The 21185-nt window shown below is 41.3% G+C and overlaps 1 protein-coding gene across 21 annotated transcripts in view; it reads right to left on the bottom strand.

Annotated features, from left to right (window-relative positions):
* Positions 1–21185, bottom strand: part of ptprsa (protein tyrosine phosphatase receptor type Sa) — a 248176-nt gene that overhangs the window by 172838 nt on the left and 54153 nt on the right. Inside the window, exon 1 of one of the 21 annotated variants that reach the window (XM_031307320.2) lies at positions 14496–14986. The exons of the other annotated variants lie outside the window; for them this stretch is intronic. The gene's annotated coding sequence lies outside the window, so the exon portion shown is untranslated. Of the gene's footprint in view, positions 1–14495; positions 14987–21185 lie in introns of those variants that run through there. 21 annotated transcript variants of the gene reach the window in all.

Here is a 21185-nt window from a genome sequence, read left to right as displayed (position 1 = left end):
CACAAGGCCCCCACAAGCTGTCAGAGGCACGGAAACACGCTCACTTACATACACACAGACGGAGTCATCTTAGGTTACAGATACCTTCTGACAAAGTATCCACAGACACGTTTTATATGCTGTAAATTCTACACAAGGGGGGGGGGGTCCAGTAAATTTTGTGTGAAATTCCCGCTTTGAAGTGAGTGACGCACTTGAAGTGAAGGAAAATAGCTGACTTCAAAGAACAGCCCAGGTTCCTCAAGGTTCCTCCTGGCTTCTTTTTTTTTTTTTTTTTTTTTAAACATACTATGTTCAACTCCACTCTGCCTTAATGTTGGCTGTCAGTGTGCAAGAGGCATTTTAGCAAAATTGTTACACTTGAAATTTGCTCCAAATAAGTTAAAGTCACTGTTTATTGCATAGAGGGAAAAAAAACACCTTCTACCTCTCTGCAAGTATGCCCTTCTCTACCACACCACTAATACACATAACTGTAGAGCCAAGCAAATGTTATATTGTTAAATCGATCAGCTCAGACTCTTGCACTTCTTTCTTGCATGCTTGCGTAAGGGATCTAGGAAAAATGTTTTTTCTTCTGACAATTTCAATGCAAGCAACTCTGCATAAGCGTATCAGGTAAATGCCTAACATTTTAAAATGAAAATGTAACTAAAGAAACACATGTTGTCTTCCCAACCAGCTTTACCAAGTTCAAAAGCCTTTCTTGGGAGCAAAAGCTGCAAGTGGCCGCAAAGTTTTTCACAAAAGAAAACTTTGGATGAAAATGCCAATACGCAAGTAGAATAAAACATAACAAACTGCCTTTGACTGGACATAAATATGACACCCCAGCTCATGTCTCATCTCTGTAGTTCCCTTTTAATATTCAGATCCCATATGACACAAACAGAGGCAAAGGCCACCATCAATCATGTGTAAAGCTGCCTTCCTTTTTTCGTTGAGTGTCTGCCTGCACTGATGCCAGGCTGTCCTTCGTCACACATGCCATTCCCATGCAATTCTCCCAAAGGCGTCAGCCAAACAAGACCCCTCTGTGATTTACAATGGAGGGGCCCACTTCATTATTAACACAGGCTCACAGCCTGGGGGTCACACCATTACCTCCACATGGGGGTAGATGCCACAGGCAGCGGTTGGTCTCTCTGTGTTGTAAAACAACACGTTGTTAAAATGATAGATAAGGTATAAGTGCAGGCTCTGGGCAACCTCTGAGTGCTTAAACGAGCTAAACGATAGCTGTGTGGTTGACCAAGGCCTCAATCATTGTATAAAGCAAAAGTGATCATTTAATGTGGTTATTTCAGAGAACTGCACACATATGCAATATAAAATCTGTCATTGGTGGAAACGTATCCAAAGCGTTTTATACTACCATGAATGCACCATTTTTTAGAATGAGAACGTAGGAGACTGTGTCACAGTCTACTCAGTATGTTACAGTAGAAAACAAATCCCTTAAACCCACAGTGTTGGTACTATGTTGCACCATTAAGTCACACAGGTCCAGACTACACTTTCCTGCAATATACCTCATATTGCTACACTGTAATCAGCACATCAGCACACCCAGTGCTGTGCAAACGAGGTAACTAAAACTGAGTTAGATGGGCAGATAAATGATCTCGTTGGCTGGAATGGGTTTTAACCTGGCCAGTTAGGCATATCTCCTCTGGCATCAAAGCCTCTCCCAGCCCTGGCACAGGCATCACACGCAGCAGTTGGCAAGCGGGGCGACGGCCATCTTAGTGATTGCAGAATTGGGAGCACCCCTGTGTGTCTCAAAGATAGTTTGGCTGTAGTTTAAAAAGCCACTAAACCCCAATCTGCTCCTTCCTATTTTTGCCCTTATGGTATATCCCTGGAGGGCACTGGTTCAAATTCATTAGCGCTCCTTTATCTCCATGAAAATGGGAGACCCTCTGCTTTCCATCTACCTCCTGTTTCTAAGCTGCAGTCTCCATTTCCCCCCTGCCTGCTCTTCTCCTCCTCCCTCTCTCTCACTTCTTCCAACTCTCTCACTGTCCTTTCTGCTTTCATTGTTTCTGTCTCTCCCTCGTTTTTAACTACACTAACCCAAGGGCAAGTATGGTGATGTAAACAGCAACCCCCATTTCCATGCCAGACCTGCTTTTGTCTTCCCTTCTGTCCCTGTGTTTTAAACCCTACCTCCACCCTGTTGGGACTACAGATTGGGGGCTGTACAATGACAAATGTCAAAGGGGCTGCCTTGGGGGGAGATGGATTTATCTCCAGATACTCCCCACCCATCCCTCTGGCTAAAATACTGAGTCAGAGCAGTGGACAAGGAGCATCCTTGCCTGGCTTCAAGTCTTTAGCTTTGGGCTCACATTTTAGCTTTGTAGCAGACACTTTTACTTAGAATAACTTATAATGAGCATGTGAATACTGCAGACGGTGCATTTACTCAAGGACACTCACTGGGAATCACTGGGATCAAACATTCAAATATGTTCTTGTAACTCTTACCACTAGATACCTTGTGTTTCTGAAAAACTGTACAGTATTTTAGGATTTGACTTCCAATTGTATTGTTAAGTGCATTTTGCAACTGTGTTTGGTTTTGTCAAGTAAAATTATCTTTCTGCTTCCTGACACCTGACAGATCTTCATCTATGATGCCCCCTATCTCTGAAGTGCATTTCTCTTCTAGTTTCCACTTGGTGGCATCAGGCAGCAAGCATAATCAGAGCAGCGCTGGCTCCCGCTTCCCTCGGTGTCAACACTATCTCCCTGTATCAGCGGCAAATAGACAGACTCTGATAATAGCCTTATTTATTTCCCTTTAAAAACTCTGTCTACTTTACTCCAAATCTGCTTGCCCAATTCCCTCTTTCACTGGATTAAACTAACAGGTGACTGCATACATTTTACATTTCATACTGGAGGGATGTAAACAACACTTAGAATGTGCATGTAGTGGGTCAGCATCCAGGACATTCCCACAAGAGTTGTGGCTATTGATGAACAAAACTTGCTATTGCAGGGATAACTGACGTATGGTTACATGACAATCTCTCAAAGGCGAGACACCCACTAAGTGTTGTTTAACCTGATTCCTGTCTTAGTATTGGCCAGAGTGACGAATCAGCACGTTTCACCACTCATGTTATAAGACAGACATCAGAATGTCAAACAGGCTTTATACCAATTGGGACATCCCAGGCAAGGCCAGTAACATGTAATGCAGATTTAACTGGGTAACAGTGACCCTCTCACAGCAGTAGGTTGATGAGTCTCCATAATGACCCCGTTAACTTGCTGTTTCTGAAAACGTGTCTGAGACGCCAAATCTCCTGTCCCATTGTCTAGCGACCACCTGGCAAACATCTCTACAGCCAATGCAATGAGTCAGGCACTTTTTAAATTACAAGACTTGAATGTAGTCTTGTATCTAGGGCTGCAACTAACGATTATTTTCATATTCAATTAATCTGTCGATTATTTTCTCGATTAATCGATTAGTTGTTTGATCTATAAAAATGTCAAAACATGGTGAAAAATGTGGATAAGTGTTTCCCAAAGCCTAAGATGATGTCCTCAAATGTCTTGTTTTTAATAAAAAAATGACTCAAACGATTAATCGATTATAAAAATAGTTGGCGATTAATTTAATAGTTGACAACTAATCGATTAATTGTTGCACCTCTACTTGTATCCAAACATTGAAAAATAAATTGTATTCCTATGGTTCATAATCAGCTACTCTGCTCTCTTCTGTCACAAACCACTACAAACCTCTAACAGAAACACAAAATAATATAAAGCGGTTTAGTGTCCAAGACAATCTTCCCTCTGGTACAAAAACCAGATGGAAAAATATAATATCTCCAAAACCATTATTCTGCCATGGATTTGATCCATAAACAAAAGGGTGACAGCAGCAAGGGGGAAACCCCCCACCCTCTGGTAGTGCTAATCTCCCAAACCGTGGTTGGTATCGCTGATTGCTATGTTGTCATTCTTCCCCCAGCCTCCACCACTTTTTAATCAGGATTATCTTCTCGGACACTGAGACTGAAGAGTTAATTAGGGGTCCAGTCACTGCAGGGGCTAGAACCCTATTGGAATTGTTAGGATTATTTTATTCTTCTTCTGTTCTAAATTATTTGGATCTCAGAGTCTGCAAAACCTAGAGCTATCAAACAGGAGAGACTGCAACAAAAAAACATATCCTGTAACATCATGGTAGCACTCTGACAACCAATTTGATGTGTTGGTCAATACTACAGAACAGCACAGCCTAGCTTAAAAAAAAAAAAAAAAAAAAAAAAAAAAAAAAACTACCAATGTGTGTGGATTGGGGACTTAGTTAAATGCTGCAGCGTCAAGGTTCTTTAGAATTAATGTCATAATTTGCTGTGTGTGAATGCATGAGCATTTCCTTATACACACACCTATTGTAAAGCAGCCTGTTTTGATGCATCTTCCTCGCAAAAAAATAAATGTCAGGGAACAACAACAAAACATTCAACTTCTCAAAAAAGAAAGGAAAACGCCAGGTTGCCTACTCTGTTTCCTGTCAGCTGGAATACAGTGGAAAGTGCCTGTCTCCATTTACATACAAATGTCACCTTCTATCTTCCCAGGGGCTGGGGAAGGTTTTACTCTCTCCACCATGACGCTTGACAAACCTTTCTGCTCTGTCTGGGAGACAAGCTTGTGATGCACAGTGAGAAAGTGAGAGGAAACTCAATGCATTTTGCCTCTGGTGCCTTTTCTCTCTGTCTTCTTTCTCTTTTACGCGCCACTGGTACGCTGTAATTTGTATATCCAGACTGGAGTGCATAGGCTTTGTTCCATTTTACTGAAAGATGAGGCACCGTGCTGTTTGAAAAGGCACCCAGCCTGCCGGAGTTGTAATTACTGAGGAGGCCTTATGATTAGGCTTTTCGATGAAGGGGTTCTGTATTGATGGGGGAATTATTAATACAAAATGAATGATTGCAGTGAGCAAGACTACAAACGGAGAGGGTAAAATGAGAACACCTAAAAATGTTGTGACAATAAGCGTCTTGTAGTAAGGGAGATGATGGTATCATCTGCATACAAAACAACCATCACTGGCTCAGAACGCCCAACATGGTAGTGATGCTTATATTCCCAGAGATGCAGAGGCAGCCATTTTATGTGGTTAAGTGGCCCACATAGTGATTCTGCGCCATCTCTTATAAACCAGGACGCGTATCCCCTGATGCATAGGGATGAACAATCAGTCTGACAGGCAGGTAGTTACTCCTTCTTAACCCCAGCTAGTACTGAGTGATGCTACAGAACAGCAGGCACCCTCCCTTTCCTCTTCCTCCCCTGCTTCCCTCTCTCCATGTCTCCTCTCCTCTCTGTACCCTTCCTCACTCTCTCCTCATCTCTTTTTTTCTCTAGCCTCCTATTTTCCCTACACTCACACTCTTCATTATTCTCTTTCCTCTCTTTATCCCCCCTCCTTTCTATATTCCTATTCACTGGCTCCCTCTCTCTCTCTCTCTCTCTCCCTCCCAGAGGCCCATGTTTCCTTGCTTGCATTACACACAATTACTTCCATCCATCAATTATCTGCCTACTCCTCTTTAGCTAGCCCACTTCCCTTTCTCTACTCTATGACAACAACCCCCACTATCCTGCATACACATGTTTCTTTGCGACCCCCATTTCTCACCTCCCACCCCTCGAGACAGCGGAGTGTCCCTCCCCACACGCTTGTTCTCCTTCCCCTTCTACTCCTTTCTCTTCCCCCAAAACTCACCCCTCCTGTAGCCCCTCCTCATACCAGATGTCTCTAAAGTTTTGGTGAGGGTGTGCATGTGTGGAGAAAGCAGGAACAAAAGGACAGGGCGGTGGATTGGGGGGCAAACGGATGGGTGGGTGTGGGGGATCCTCTGACTGGGCCAAGCCATCTTGCCCTTGGCTTTCTGTGCGTGCACAATAAGCACCATCAGATTAACAGCTTTTGGAACACACACACAAAACCACTTACTTCTCTTATAACTATTTCACACTGAAACAGCAACTTGGGAAAAGCTCATGTTTGGTGTGAATTAGTCAAAGCAGGCTATTGGATCAGTGTCTGTGAGTCTTATCATAACCAGGATATTATGAAAGTCAGACACTGCTGTTTATTTATGAATATCATGTGCCTCTACTTACAGTAGTTGGCTGCACTTTCAGTTTTTCCTCACACTAGGACTAACATGATTCTGGACCCAAAGTCACACTGACTTTTCATATAGTAACTGAATAAATAAAATAAAGTGGTATTTGGCACATTTGGAAAAGCTTCCAAGCTGCTCTTAAATACAGCACTGCAAGCAAACAGTATCCTAAGAGCACTTGTTTGCTGTATGGTATTTGCAATTGGAGGAGCTTGTGAGTTATGGTGGGAGGAAGCAGCAGAATCAGAAATAAATCAATTATTGACATTGCAGACCAATCACAAGTGATAGGTGTAATAGGGGCAGTTTTCTTTAGCCACCATTTAAACCAAGCTGTCCAATTAACTATTAATTATAGGTGCTCTAATAAATACTGAGCTGACATCAAGTACAGAGAGCATGGGAAGGTGTGTGACCTTGCTTACAAGTTGGCTGTCATGCAATTATCTTAGCTTGTGTTCAAAAGTGTATCACCTCACAAGGCACTAACAGCTCAAATTATAGTGTATGCACAAACAGAAATGTTTTTGGAAACTATTGCACTCTAACCCATCCTGTTTCACAACTACGCTTCATACAGATGGCTCAACAGGCTGGTGTGGACCATCTTATGGTCTGCATGAGCAGCATTTAAATTAGCTAAATGCAACCTGTTTGAACCCTTAGGGCGTAAGAATTGTGCCCCCACCCCCCTGCGCCACACACACACACACACATACACACACACACACACACACACACACACAAACCTCAGACGGGTCAAACTACCAGGGCACAGGGCAGCCGTTCCTGCGAGACCTAGTTTGCAAAGAGGAGGAGGCAGACACCCCAAGGGGAACCTCTGTGCATTAATCTGGGGGAGAGCAGCTGGTAATCACACTTCACATAGAAACAGCCCAACAGCAAGCATCAGGAGACGACCAGAGGAGATGCAGACAGAGAGACAGGATCAGACACATCCATTTGATGCCTGTCCCAGACCGGGTGTTAATTACTTCTCACCATGAAACAGCAGTTCACATTAACTCCATAACCATAAAGAGGATGGGATCAGGGCCAGAGGGAAAGGAGCGTGAATGGGTGGTTGTGCGACTACAGCAGGGTTTGGTATAGTTCCCTCTCGGGCTTTAACAAAGTATGCACTATGTTTGTTCAAGTGTGTTGTATCTTGAGGGAGGCAGAGTAGAGTGAAGTGGGAGTAGCAGGCATCAACAGAAGGTCTGCTACTGCTCATTGTCAAAAGCAGATTACTGTCACTTCATCAGAAAGAACTGGAGCAAATCATTTTTATAAAACCTGAAGGTACCAAGGGAACGGGCAGGAGGCTGGGGAGGTGACAGTGTGTTGATGTATTCCCCAAGGCTTTACCAGATAGTCTGGCAGGGATTAGTGGAGTCTATGTGTCTGAGGGGCTACCTTCACTTCTGCACACAATAACTTGACGACTGCAAATACTCTGATTAGGACTCCACTTCTACCTGGCACATTTGAGGTGATAAAAGGGCAAAGAAAAAGCCTGAAATGTATAAATCTCATGTGTAAATGCACTAAATACACATTTAAGCTCTGACCCAACACTCACAACAGCAGAAATGCATTATACACAGTCCATTCCAAAAGTAAATAAGCAACTTAGATTGAGAGTGACAGAAAAACAGACAGGAACACAGAGAATGTGTGATGTGAGAGAAGACAAACTGAGTGAGGGAGATATAGGGATGAAGAAAAACCAAGAGTGAACAAACACCGAAGGAGCCTGACAGTCAGCCAAGATACAAGGCAGACTTAAACTCAGCCAGAGACGGATCAATCCTGCCGAGTTCATACGCCTTATCATAGCCTTGTCTTATCTGGCCCCTGCCTCTCAACGTGCGTCACCTCTGCCCAAAACCTTTGCTGGCTAGTTTCGGAGTGCTGTCCTTTTGAGTTCAGAAGAATCTGTGTGTTAATATGACTTGTGGGTGCTGCTGGGAGGGTCATGGCCATTTCTCACCTCCAATAAGGTCTGCTGAGGACAGAGCTACCAATTTTAGACCCAAGGACCCAGCAGGGGTGTCCAAATGAGTGGTCAGTAACTCCTCTGCCAGCCACCCCGCTCATGTTTCTACCCCTATGGCCAGAGTGAAAATGTAGGTCTATGGAGTAAAAATGACATACCAGCCTCCGGAAGTTTAACCTAGATTTAAATTGTTTTCAATTGTCGTGACTGCGATGTTCTGGTTTTCCTCTTTCACAGCTATCTCTGTCTACTCTAGGTGTAAAAGTTTGTACATTTTTATCAAAGTGTCTTAGGGGCCATCCACATGGATACGGTTTTTGATGCAAACGCACATCTTTAGCATCGTTTGGGCCGCCCGTCCAAACGAATTCTGTAAACGCACTGCCTGAAAACGCACTTTTTTTTAAACCTGGTCTCAGGGTGAAAAAATTCGAAAACGGCTCCCTTTTGGCTTCGTTTGGACAGCGAATACGTCCGTATCGATGATGTCAACGCCACACCCCTCGACCTCTTACCCGCAGTCCCGCACTAGTGCACGGCCACACACGACTGCAGTGAAGCTAAGCGAGCATATCCCATCTCCATGGTCAAACCAGCTCACTTCATCTAAATACTTTGTCTCTGCTCCCTGACACTTCCCTCTGTTCTGCCGGTCCTGGATTGTACACAAGATATATTGCTAACATTATGTAGCTAACGTTAAACATCGCTAAAGTAGCTGACCGCTACAGCAGCAACGTAGCTAACGTTAACATTAGCTGCTATGGTTAGCTGTTTATAAAGTGGAAGTAGACAACTTATTAACTAGCTAGCTAATCTGTCTGCTTATCAACTCCTTGAACGGATTATAGTAACTTTTACCACGGCTTATTGTAGAAAGGCTATTGTAGATTATCAAAAAGACATTGGCTCATTGATGTTTGATTGACTTCCAATGTTAGCTAGCAGCGTTAGTGCGCTAACGTTAGCTCTGCTAGCTAGCGCACTGCAATCATGTCCGATGGCAAACAGAATTGCAAATTAAAAAGCAATCCAACAGCATGTTATACAATGTAAACAAAGACACGTTTTCTTGCGGTAGCCTTTATAAAAATGAGCAGTGGTGAAAGTTATTATAGTCCATGGATGTATTAAGAGAACGTTATAGTCTAGTCATGTTATGATGGGAAGTGGAAGTGACGATGCTCTCCTTCTCCGTTTTTGGTGAATTTCTGTAGCAGAAACAGCGCTGCCTATAGGCCTGGAATATGAAGTAGCGTGTTGAGTCTTTTACAAATGGATCCGTTTGGACGCAACTATTCTTGAAACGAATCCAGGGAAGACGGGTAAAAAGAAGATTGTTTTGGTACGTGTGGACGTGGCCTTACAGTGCTGAGTAGGGATGTAACAATGCATTGTGAATTTGTTAAAGAGCCTAGGGCGTGACGCTAGTTAACATTACACAGCAGGTGACATTAGCCTACCATTAGCTAGTAGCTGGCTTAAACACTATTAAAATGCTGACAGCTATGGAGTGTAAAGTGTGACTGTATATCACTGGAAAGTATTCCAACACTGAGACAACAGTACAACAGTCTGCAGCTGAAGACACAGTGTAGCACTTTTAGACACTGTGGCCACTGCCACTGTCGGAGTTGTTGGAGAAACAAAAAGGGACTTAATGGTGCGTTCAAATCCAACTAGTAAGCTCAATGTGCATTCAAAGTTATTGTAAAATACACTTCTGCCATCTAGTGTGTTTAACAGCAGTTGCCTGGTGAAATAAGTTATTGTTATAAGTTATTGTTATTACATTTTAAATAAATCATTTAAATTTGGCCATATGGCCTTAGCAATAAACAAGCCCTTTTTTAATATCACAGACTGGTGTTTTGTGTTCTTTTTTTAATGTATTAGTACAGGCACCGTTTAGGCATTGGCACCATTTTAAAAGTATTGTTTTAGCACCGGAATTGAAAAGAACCCAAACGATACCCAACCCTAGGCGTAATCTACTTTTGATTTCATTTGTTTCACTTCAAACGTGCCTATGTCTTTTTGGTTTATTTATTTTTTTCTACTTAGTTATTTTGATGTTGGAAACAATCTAATTATTATTTTTTTTATTTATTTTTTGTTATTTAAGATGAATAAATAAGGGAATATTTTGCAGTCATTTGTCTACAGCTCATTCTGTTAAAAAAAAAATCGTGAGAAAATCGTATCGTGAACTTAAATCACGAATCGTTCGTTAGATCCCTAGTGCTGAGAGTGCATATTCAAAATTGGAGTCTCTTTAAGTGATCCTCTAATGCATGTAATGCGTTAGAAAATAACAACTACCTTCTCTCTTGGCTATTATTTACTTACTTTGTCTAATTTACAGTAATCAGACGCAGCATAAGATGTGGTGTTTTGAAGCAGAAAGAGAGGGTTTTTCTGGGTAGCTTCAGCTTGCAAAGGCTTGCCCAGACAAAGGTCTAAAGCTGACATGTTTCTAAATTCAAAAACACATAGTAAGGTATTAACATGGGACAAAAATGACAAACCAAGCCAAAAGCACAAAGATAAGTTTTCATTTCAAAGTTTCTTATTTTCTCTACATTCTGGTTTGGTGAAAGCAGCACACTGTATGTTTACAGACTCTGAGACACAAAATGATGGTTCAGGCTTGAGGGCTGCAATAATTACTTTTCATGATAGGAGAAACTCCACTGCTCATATTAGCTACAGTTAAATTCCAAAAAGTCACTACTGTACTTATTGTTGCCAAAAGTTGTTCTTGGAAATGTAAGAAATCAACAACGGTGCACCGCAGTTTACTACTATAATGCATGGGAAATTACTATTATTATAACAGTGTAAGAGTAGTGCACATCAGCTGCCTAATGTTTAAGTAAATGCAAATAAAAGGCACCAAAGCTTATGGATAACTGAGGCCACAAACAGATCCCATTGTTTTGTTAAAACAAAGGAGTTCCAGGATTCTAGCTAAAACCAGGCCAAGTTATCCTGTGGCTTAAACGTATATGAGTAAAGTAGACTATATTACATATCATCATGAATCATTGGTAGTCAGCAGAGCCTTATATCTAATGCATAACTGCCGTATCCAGGGACATGGTGTTTACTTCTTACTGTAGGTTTTTATACATGTGCAATGATGTTCCATGATCTTTGCATTGTGTGAATATTAGCTTTTCTGCTATAAAGTTGTTACATTTTACTTTCTTGAGTGTTTCCCCATTCTGGTTATGTGGCAATAAAAGAAATGTGCATGACAAAGGATGGCTAATCCACAAATCAAAGAGGAGAGGAGGGCACACTTTACAAGACACACTGCCTCCTGTTTTCACAACCAGACTAATTGCACCTTGTGTCGCTGGAAGAGCACTGATTTAGCACTCGGAGCATATTAAAATGAATAAACACAATTAGCTGTGAGTGCAACAGCGACTCTGCACAGCGCACATTTCTCTCTGCGACGACTCACTTCAGAGCAGCTGTTATTAACCGTGTTGTTGCGTCAAGTGCGATGTAACTAATTGCAAAGCACTTGATGCCACCAAAATGCTACTAATTAGAATTTGAATTAAATGAACAGGGCATTGGGTGGTAAAAACAATTGGTTGACTGTGCAACTGTAGGCCTAAAAGCCTTGAACAAAGGGCTTGGCATATATGTTCAGTACCTGTGTACTGTTTGCTGATTAATGTTTTGCTCTCATGACTGTTAAACATTATATTACCACAGTGTGAATTCAAAATAGAGGTGCAGTAATTTAAGGGATACAAGTTATGAATAAGAGTTCATCCTACATTGTTTAATATATATGTATATGTGTTTTTGAGTATGTGTGACTTTTGCAGAGATCTAATTTTGGCACTTGAAAATGTTTTACTGGTTGCAAGTTTCAGTTTCAGTTTCAGTGCAGCATCTGGAAAATCTCTGATGATAAAAAGCTCTTAGAGTATTAAGAGCGCTGCTTGCTTTGCCTCTATAAAAATTCAATAGCTTAAGTTGGTTGTATGTCAAACTGTCAAAAATGCACTTGATGTCAAGAACACCAAACAACTACAACAAACAGTCAGAAAGAAGACAACTTTTGAACTCTCCTGAAGTCAAATGCATGATTATATACATAGCTTCCAGTCAGTGTGTGAGGCCTGTAGCTATCTAGAATCTCCCTCTCTTCTCCCCTTTGATCCCCTTTGAAATGAGAGAGAGAATACTGCCTACTGTTGAGATAGGGGAAATATAAGAAAACAGCTCAGAAAGTAATAATTGCAAAGGAAATGAATTTCAAAACCCCGAGGAGGACACTTCTTCAACACCTCCATACTTTGGGGCACATACATATCCGGGGCACAATTCAATTAGCTTTTCTTCCAAGTGTAGGGAAAGGAGCTCCGGGGAGAAATCAAAAGTTTTGTCCAATAAAAAGAAGTTTTTAACGATGTGATGTTCTCACTGCCCCGTCCTCCTCCACTATTCATTACCACTGCTTACAAGCTTGCCACCCACAAAAGGTATTGATCTATAATTTCTACAGACATAAAATAAATAAAGTAAGTACAATTAAATAAAACAATCCATTGCTGATGCAGCTGTGACAGACACGCCGGTCTCGGTCAGCCGACTGTGCCTGGCAGCTTATCCTTAACATTTTTATTGCCGTTTGTCTTTCTTGCCTAGTTATTTGACAGTGATCACGGGTGATAAATTGTTCAATTAAAGCCACATTAAGAATCCTGAACACACTTGACGCACAGCCTCTTGGTATACGTGTTGTCCAATTACTCTGAAGGACAAGACTCCTTCTTGCTACTGACAATCAACATGTGACTCATCATAAGACAAATGGGTTTATTTATACAACCTAGCAGGCTGATTGAATGCTGGAGTGCAAGACTGATGATTTGGAGTCACACCATAGGTAAAATCTGAATCTCCATTAAAAAATGCAAATGTGGTAGAATTTGTGTTGATTTTTTTTTAAGAATAGCAGAATAGACTACAAATTCTCCACCAGGTTAGGGAATTGTCTTAAGTTCATGAGGATGTGAAATAGGCGCAACAAATGAAAGTAAATAGCACTAACTGGTATGTATAACTGAATTAATTGTCTTTCATCTGCATTTTTCAGCTTGACTCCCTGGTCCTGACCCTGACCTCTTAACTCCCTAAATTTCAAGATACTTCTCTGCTATTTTATCAGGAACAAAAACAACAGTGTTTGAACTCGTCTGTTCAGCAAGCTGCAGTAAATGAAATGCATTACTAATCTTTTTTTGGCTTGCAGTTGCTTGTGGGGTGGGAGGGTGAAGAGAATGGGGGGGGTATCTTGCCTGGGGAGGGTTTAGCCTTAAATGTTCTGATAAAATTAAGATCCATTGCAATTAAAATTGGACTCACTTGACTTACTGTAGCCTGCTGTAACAAAAGAAGAAGGAAAACAAGTCATAGCCTGAAGCTGTGTCTAAACTTTCCAACACAATCAGACAAAAGTTACTTCTCAAGGTAGACAATTTACCGAACAAAGTAGTAATGGTGAAAAATTAAAAGGATATTGATTGTACAAACATCAAATAAATTGCTGAAAGAAGCTCTTCATAATACACAGATGAAAAAAAAATATATAGCTCCAATCAATTGTAATCAACTCCACACAAAGCTCACTATAGACACTGCAGACACACTGCTAGTAAATACAAGGAGAGAAAATCCCTCACACATCATTTATGGGAATCTTACTGTGTTATATTGATAGTCTTTTCTTCTCGACTTTTTATTAGTAACATAAACAAGCAACATAGTCTAACTGTTTTAAGGACTATTGCTTAGCACTAAAATTTGTGATGAACATCGCAACCAAGTGGCTGAAAGCTGCTTGCCTCGGTGTTTTCAAATGCAAAACAATGTTAGCATGTTGGTCAAAATCTCACCAGAATGGAGGCTCAGAGATTGATCTGTGTATATGGAGTCCTGGATGTGATAGAGTTAGGGAACCTCTGCATCAGGACAAAACCGTTGACTGCAATCTTCCGTATAGCAAACGCAAAGAAACTTCAGTTGACGAAAAAGTCTGGGCAAATAGGCTACGTTAATTTTAAAACACAATCTGCACGACATATATTTTTCTTTTTTCCCGCAGCAGACTTTACTTACTTTAGTCTACTTGCATGGAAAAGACAGATACAACAGTCCAGCATGATGGTAGAGTTGAACAAGAGTTGTAGAGTTCTATCTTCACCCCACTCTTACCACATTTATTATCTTTAACCCGCTCTTTAAACTCACATCAAGCATTTCGAGAGTTGAGAAGAAGAAAAGTTGCAAAAACTTACTTCAACGGCGTGAGAAAAGTCTTTCTGAAACGACCCCCTAGTTTGTTTACGGGGGACAGCTTTTCAAATCCGTATTCTTTGTGGGTGAGCCGTCGTATTCCCTCAGAAAGACAGTTACTTCGCATCCCCGACGGTAGAAAAAAAAACACCGCTATATTCCACTTTCTTGAGCTGCAGAGCAGTGACTTGTTAACGGAGGGAACGAGTAGAAAACACTTCTATTATTCCCTGTGCGTTTGTATTCCTGTGCCCCCCAACAGAACAGACGCTCCGAGTCAGAATCTCCGCAGTGAAAGAAAAAGAAAATATCCTATATTAATCCGTGCGCGACACCGCCGCGCGCGGATCTCCGAATGTATAGCCGATCTCTTTATTGGTGTCTCTCGTTATCTCCACGTCCCAGGTTTTGGATCCTTTCTTCCTAAATCCACCTCGCACGGACTGGGGGTGGGGAGACAGGAGTCAAATACCCCCCCTTTCTCCCTCCCCTCTGTTGCAGTGAAAAAATACTGAGCCTTGTGCTGCGTTCAATGCCACCTCATAAACTTCGTCCCTTGACTTCACGGGAATCGTAAATCCTACCACTTGGTGCGTTCAAGCACGTTTAGTCGGAAATCATAACACGATTGGACCTGTAACGAAACGAGTTACTGTGGCTGATCTTTTATTTTCGTAAATCTGTGCTGCCATGGCACAATGAAGAGAAGACAAACATACAGAGCAATGGTGCAGTGACATAAAGCACTGAGTATAGAAATACATTTGGAAAGATATTTCACTATGTATATGTTGTTGTTTTTAAATGTAGCCTAAAAGTTAAGTGTCTAAGATACAAACATCTAGGCTAAAGTTATAAACTACAATAACCTGATTTGCAATAAAAAAAAAAATCAATTGAATTAAAGGGGAACTATGCCGTTTTTTTTTGTAGCTTAATTTACCTTAACTGAACAGCTTCGGAGTCATTGGAAAGGTTATATGACTTTTTTTGAGTTGAATGGTGGTCGTCTCGCTTCCCCCTAGCGCCTGCGAGCGGAAAAACCACCCTTGCAACTTTCGTCCCGCGAGCCACCGGCCTCAGCGCCAGGAAGTATCGCATGATATCAGGTCTCGCGATGTAATGAATTGCTTCACGGCACTGCACACATACGCCCATTCAGGAACCGGCTAACAAGGTAGCGATGGAGTTTTTCACACTATCGTCATGGCTGAGCCGGCAAAAAAGAAGCAGAAAGCTAGGAAAGCATTGTCGGAGGAACAGAGAAAGAGGAAACGGCAGACTGACCGAGCGAGGAGTCAGACACAAGTAAACATAGGAGCTGCCAAATATCTATTCCAAAGCTGTAGGGGGAGCTCTATAGAGAAACCTGTGAGCAAAAAGCGAGAAAACAGCGAAGAAATGGCCAAAACTGCCTAGCGCCCCTTTAAATCATAATTTATGATGTTCTATAAATAGTTATGAAATTGCATGCAAAGGAGTAAAATGTGTGACCACTTTCCACTGTCAATACCAAGCAGTGGTTTTAGAAAGGTATTTTAATAGCTAAAAATAAGCCTAGGCTACTTAATAGAAAAATATTCGTTATACTGCACATCAGCTAAAATACAAGGCTGGAACAAACAATTTGGAAAAGTTACTTAGTTTTAATTGGTTAATGAGTATGTATTACTGTTCAGTACTATCTGTCCTGTTTGTCCTTATTACCATTTACATTTCAAAACTAATCAAATTAGCATCAATTGTTTTCATTTCAGTGATAATAAAAAATAACATTTTTGAGTTACAATGTGCTACAAAACAACAACAAAACAAACATCGACCGCAATAAAAGTCTTCCTCTAGTAATTACTCATATTCCAAATTAAAGGGAAAAAATATTACATGGATTTACAACAGCTTCTGGTGAGAGTCATCATCACTCTTCACCTTACTCCTTTCACTTTGCTGTAAGTGAGGAGGATTTTGGACATGACAATCCAATCCAATCACATTAGCTTTAAGATGAAACAGCAACTCTGATTGGCTGGTAGAATTTGAATTTGAATAGTGACAGCTAATGTCCACTTTGTCCAGTAGGGAGGCGAGACACAGACTGGAGACACACAGATCTACAGTCAGTTACTACCAGCCAACATGCAGCCAAATGTCACTTTATCTTAGGCTGAGGTCAGTTAAGTTTTCTTTATTTTTGTTAGAGATTGCATTCTAATCCAAAACCCCTTCTGGCTCAGAAGGTAGTGGAAGTGACTGTCTGATACTGGGATTTAAATGCCATTGTGGCCTCTGAACAGAAAGAAAATAATCTTGTCCCCTAGCCCAGCCACAACTGCTCAGAAAAAGAATGCTGGTAGCTGGCTACGTCAAATCACCTTCCTGGTGCATTAAGGACCAGGGTGTATGATGGGAAATCGAAGGAAATGAGATTAAATTTTGCAGTCTTTGGAAAGGGGGCTACAATTTGTGAGGCACAGTGCATCAAATGAAAGGCTTCTCCTGCCCAATTGGAAGGAGAGTAGCAATATATTTTGTGTGAACTTTTCAAGGTATGCAGGCAGTAATGGATGGGAACGGGCCCTTTTAAAAAGACCCATCTTAGTTGTGTGTTGGCAGAAAGCCATCCTGAGCCACAAGCAATCCTCCACTGCCCTCTCTCTGCTCTTTGTTTAAAACCCAGCGTGACATGTAACACACTATAAAGAGGTGTAAAGGGGTGTGTGTGTGTGTGTGTGTGTGTGTGGGGGGGGGGGGGTCCTAATCAATTCAACTGGTGAGAAAAAAACATGTGATAATATCACGTAGATTTCTCCCTTGGCCTCTTATTCACACTACAGCCCCTTATTTAATCAGGCCGGTAAATCTTAGCAACAACCCAGAGCTCTCACCGCCATTCCCCTGGTGGCGTGAGCCTTAACATGGTAAATTTTCAATCGGGTAGGGAAATGTGCTCAGTGGCCAAGGCTAGTGCTTTAGAAGGATAAAAAGAGCACTTACCGCCTGACATGTGCAATCCATAACAGAATAATGAGACTCCTCTACACTAGGAGCTCTCTTCCTCTGCTCTCCCTCCCCACGTTTTGTTTTCCTTGTGAGTGTTCATAAATGCCATGTAAATTCGAAGAGCGGAAGATGTGGCAAGTGCTCCAGGGAAAGCGCTTAATCGTTTGCGTCTTGTTACCGAATCGTGTAACAGCATGTACAGTGTGAAGACACTCCAAACGACCAGTGAACCTTGTCGAAACAACTGGCCTCCTGTCAGCTGTTATGTCTCCAAGTGAAGCTGATACTCACCACGATGTCTGCTTATCACTGTTGTCCAACAGGAAACATTAGCATCCAAGAAAAATAGCATTTAAGGGGAGAAGACTGCCTCCCAAATCATACATAAGTGCTCCGGACATTATGAATGCAATATAGTTATTTTACCTGATTTTAAATGATTTGGGGTCTTGAATCTCAACATTGACATGAGATTGATGTCCATAGACACGGGAAAGATGAATAAATTGCAGATTGCAATACAATTTTGAACACAGCATCTATAGTTCTTATGAAATAAATACACAGATTATAACTTATTCAGATGTACAGTCGATCCACTAGTATTATGGTGTGATCTTCCTGATATAAAAAAGATGCATAGTAAGCAATAACGTCGCCCAGTTGGTGGTCATAATTTCTTTAAAAATACTTTACCTGGGCGCAAGGGTAGCTCACCTGGTATAGCGCGTGCCCATACATAGAGGTTTACTCCTCGACGCAGCGGCCGCAGGTTCGACTCCAACCTGTGGCCCATTGCTGCATGTCATTCCCCATCTATCTTCCCTTTCATGACTTCAGCTGTCCTATAAAATAAAGGCCTAAAATGCCCCAAAAAACTTTATAAAAATACATTACCTACACTATTAGCAGAGCATTTGTTCTTAGACCTAATTTGCTTTTTCACATACCATGCATCTACATCAAAAAGATCTATGCCACCATTAAAATGTCAGCAAACTGTATTTAGTTAACAAAAAGATGAATGAGGCTGGGTTTTCCTTCAATTTACTTCTATTTACAGAGCTGCTCAACTCAAAAGCCAACAAAAGGACAGAGTGTTACAAACGTGTCAACACTGCCAAAGTTTAGCTGGTCCAGATTTACGTGCATACTTACAATTCTTTCTTACACCCTGTCCTGTTTTTAACTCAATGTAAGACTGTTGCTTCTTTCCTCATTGTCACCCTGCTCCCCTTCGTTCATCTGTCACCCCTAGGGGTTGAGGTACAATCACCTCCGATAGCAGCAGGCCATCGCTCACTCTGTCCCTGGAGGCGACAGCCCACTTACTGCCAACTCGCGCTCAAATGGAGGACATTTCATCACCCCACCAAAAACACAATTAAAAACATGCGCACGGGGCAGTCAGCGGCCCTCGAGAGCCACCCCTAGTCGCAAATTTAGTAACTCTGAGCCTGCCTCACCCTCATATTTACTCTCTCTGTGGTTGAGTATTTGACAGCTAAGTTGGAAAGTGCTAGGTGGAGTTTCAGTGCGAACAAGACACTGGAAGTGAGAAAGTGGACCAACACTCGGTGCTTACCCATCTCAGAGAGAAGAGCGGTAAGCACGTCCGCTGTTGGTGCACGTGTAGCCTTAAGAGTTCGCTGATAAGTGACTGTGCACTGGGCTAGAATCCTTTTTCCTCCCTGGAAGCCAAAATGGAGGATAGTGTGCTAGGGTTTGTGGTGATGACACACACACATACTGTACACACACAAACACAGACAGCAAGCAGCAACACAGGCAGACTGACGGCTATTAGAGTGCAACGATGCTCCCTCTTATCTCCCACCACGATAGAGATCTACAAAGAGCTTGAGAGAGATTACGAATTCATTACCTTGATACACAAGCGAGCACCGCGATATGCAGGAGTTTGAGAATGGAGATTGGAGCTTGGTGGGTGTACTGGGAGGGGCAGGGATGGGAATGAAATGAATTACATGCTGCTGGGTAGAGAATACATTTTTAAGCACTCTCTGCATTTTTAGGAATTTTTGCATGCATGCATGCATTTCATTACAGGTCATCATGGGGTCCACTGTCTTGCTGAGCGTCACTTCAATACAAAAGAACATGTGGGCAGTTGCAAGGTTGCAATCGTAGCTTCTAACAACAGACAACCCTCACATGTTGTCTCTAATTTCTAATTTACAGCAATTAAAACACTATCTGGCCAGGTTTCATTTCAGCTCAATTAAATGGAGTGGTTTTTTCATTCTGTTTGATTTCTTCCATTTTCCCCACAATTTTAAAGTAACTAATAACAAAAGGAGTGCAGCATCTGTGTTTGGTGTTGTGATTTTGATGAAATCTTTGGTGCTGATCCCTGATGTTGTGTTTTGACTTGCTCACTCCTAAGAGAAATGTGAGCAAAATCCCATTTTTGTGCATTCAATCCAACATTAAATACATCCTGGCACGATTGCATGATACAAGTCCTCACTTAACAAGTCTAACAATGGGCATTGCGGAGAAGACATCAGATAAATGCCTAAATTATAGAGTGTTATTTGTTGATATAATGTATTAGAGTCTGTATAACCCTCATGGAGGACTTTTCTGCTACCAAACACTCACTTACTCCCGCCTCTCTCTTTCTCCTTCAATTCTCTTGCATTTCTTTTAACCAGCTCACTCTCAATATGGCTTTCTCTCTGAGAGTATTTTCCCTCCAGCTCTGTTGAACTCAGCCGACATTTGAAGGCAGGTGAAAGAGTGCAGCTACATAAACCAGAAGAAATTTCAGAAGAAAAAGTGAGGACAGAGGGAGACAAAAACACAGACAGAGAGGGAGTGTTTTGTATTACTGTGTTTAACTGTGTGTCCTGTGAATTCTGTTAAACTGACAAGGGTTGTTTTATATGGTGCCCACTGTTGCAGTACATTTCAATTTCTTAGGTTGGCATTACTGGACTGAGCGGACAGTTAGTTTAACTGCCACTGCTGTAAACTAGTGAAGGTTTCATATGTTCTCCACTGGTGTGTGTAGGGTTAGACCAGTACTTGCCTTTTATTAAACACTATATATTAAATATTCATGTCAATACGTGATGTTGATGTTCCACCATGACTACAGCTACATACAGTATGTAGGAGTCGGTAAAATCAAGCACATTTATTTTATTTATCCATTTGATTTTAAGGAAATTATTTATAATTTAATTTCCCTGTTATGAAAATATTGTATCCCAGAATGTAAAGGTGTGATTTACTTAAAAGTGGCTAACATAATTAAAGATAATGTCATTAGTCTGGGTTTTATGTATGTGTTAGATGCTGTATGAGAGGCATGATAGGACTACTGGTGCAAACAGCATTCCTATCATGTTTGGGATAAAACTGATCAAATGTAAACTAGATAAAAGATCAGATATCACCCTCGTTGATGTAAAAATATAAATTCTGCTTACAGACATATCCAGTAAATGCTTTATTGCCTTATTATGCATAATGCTTTCTGTGCAAGCTTGTTTTCAGTGTGGTAAAAAGCACTTTTACTGAGCGATAAATACCTGTAATGGTATATCACCATATAAATCCATCTTTCAGCAAAGTTAGAAACACATCTTTGATTGTTCTGCTGAAACAACCCAGTGTATAATTTATGCTGCGTGTAGGGGTGTTTTTATTCAGTAATATGTCAT

Source organism: Sander lucioperca, chromosome 11, assembly GCF_008315115.2.
Source record: "Sander lucioperca isolate FBNREF2018 chromosome 11, SLUC_FBN_1.2, whole genome shotgun sequence".
Classification (NCBI taxonomy): Eukaryota; Metazoa; Chordata; class Actinopteri; order Perciformes; family Percidae; genus Sander; species Sander lucioperca.
This window is presented reverse-complemented; position numbering and strand designations above follow the sequence as displayed.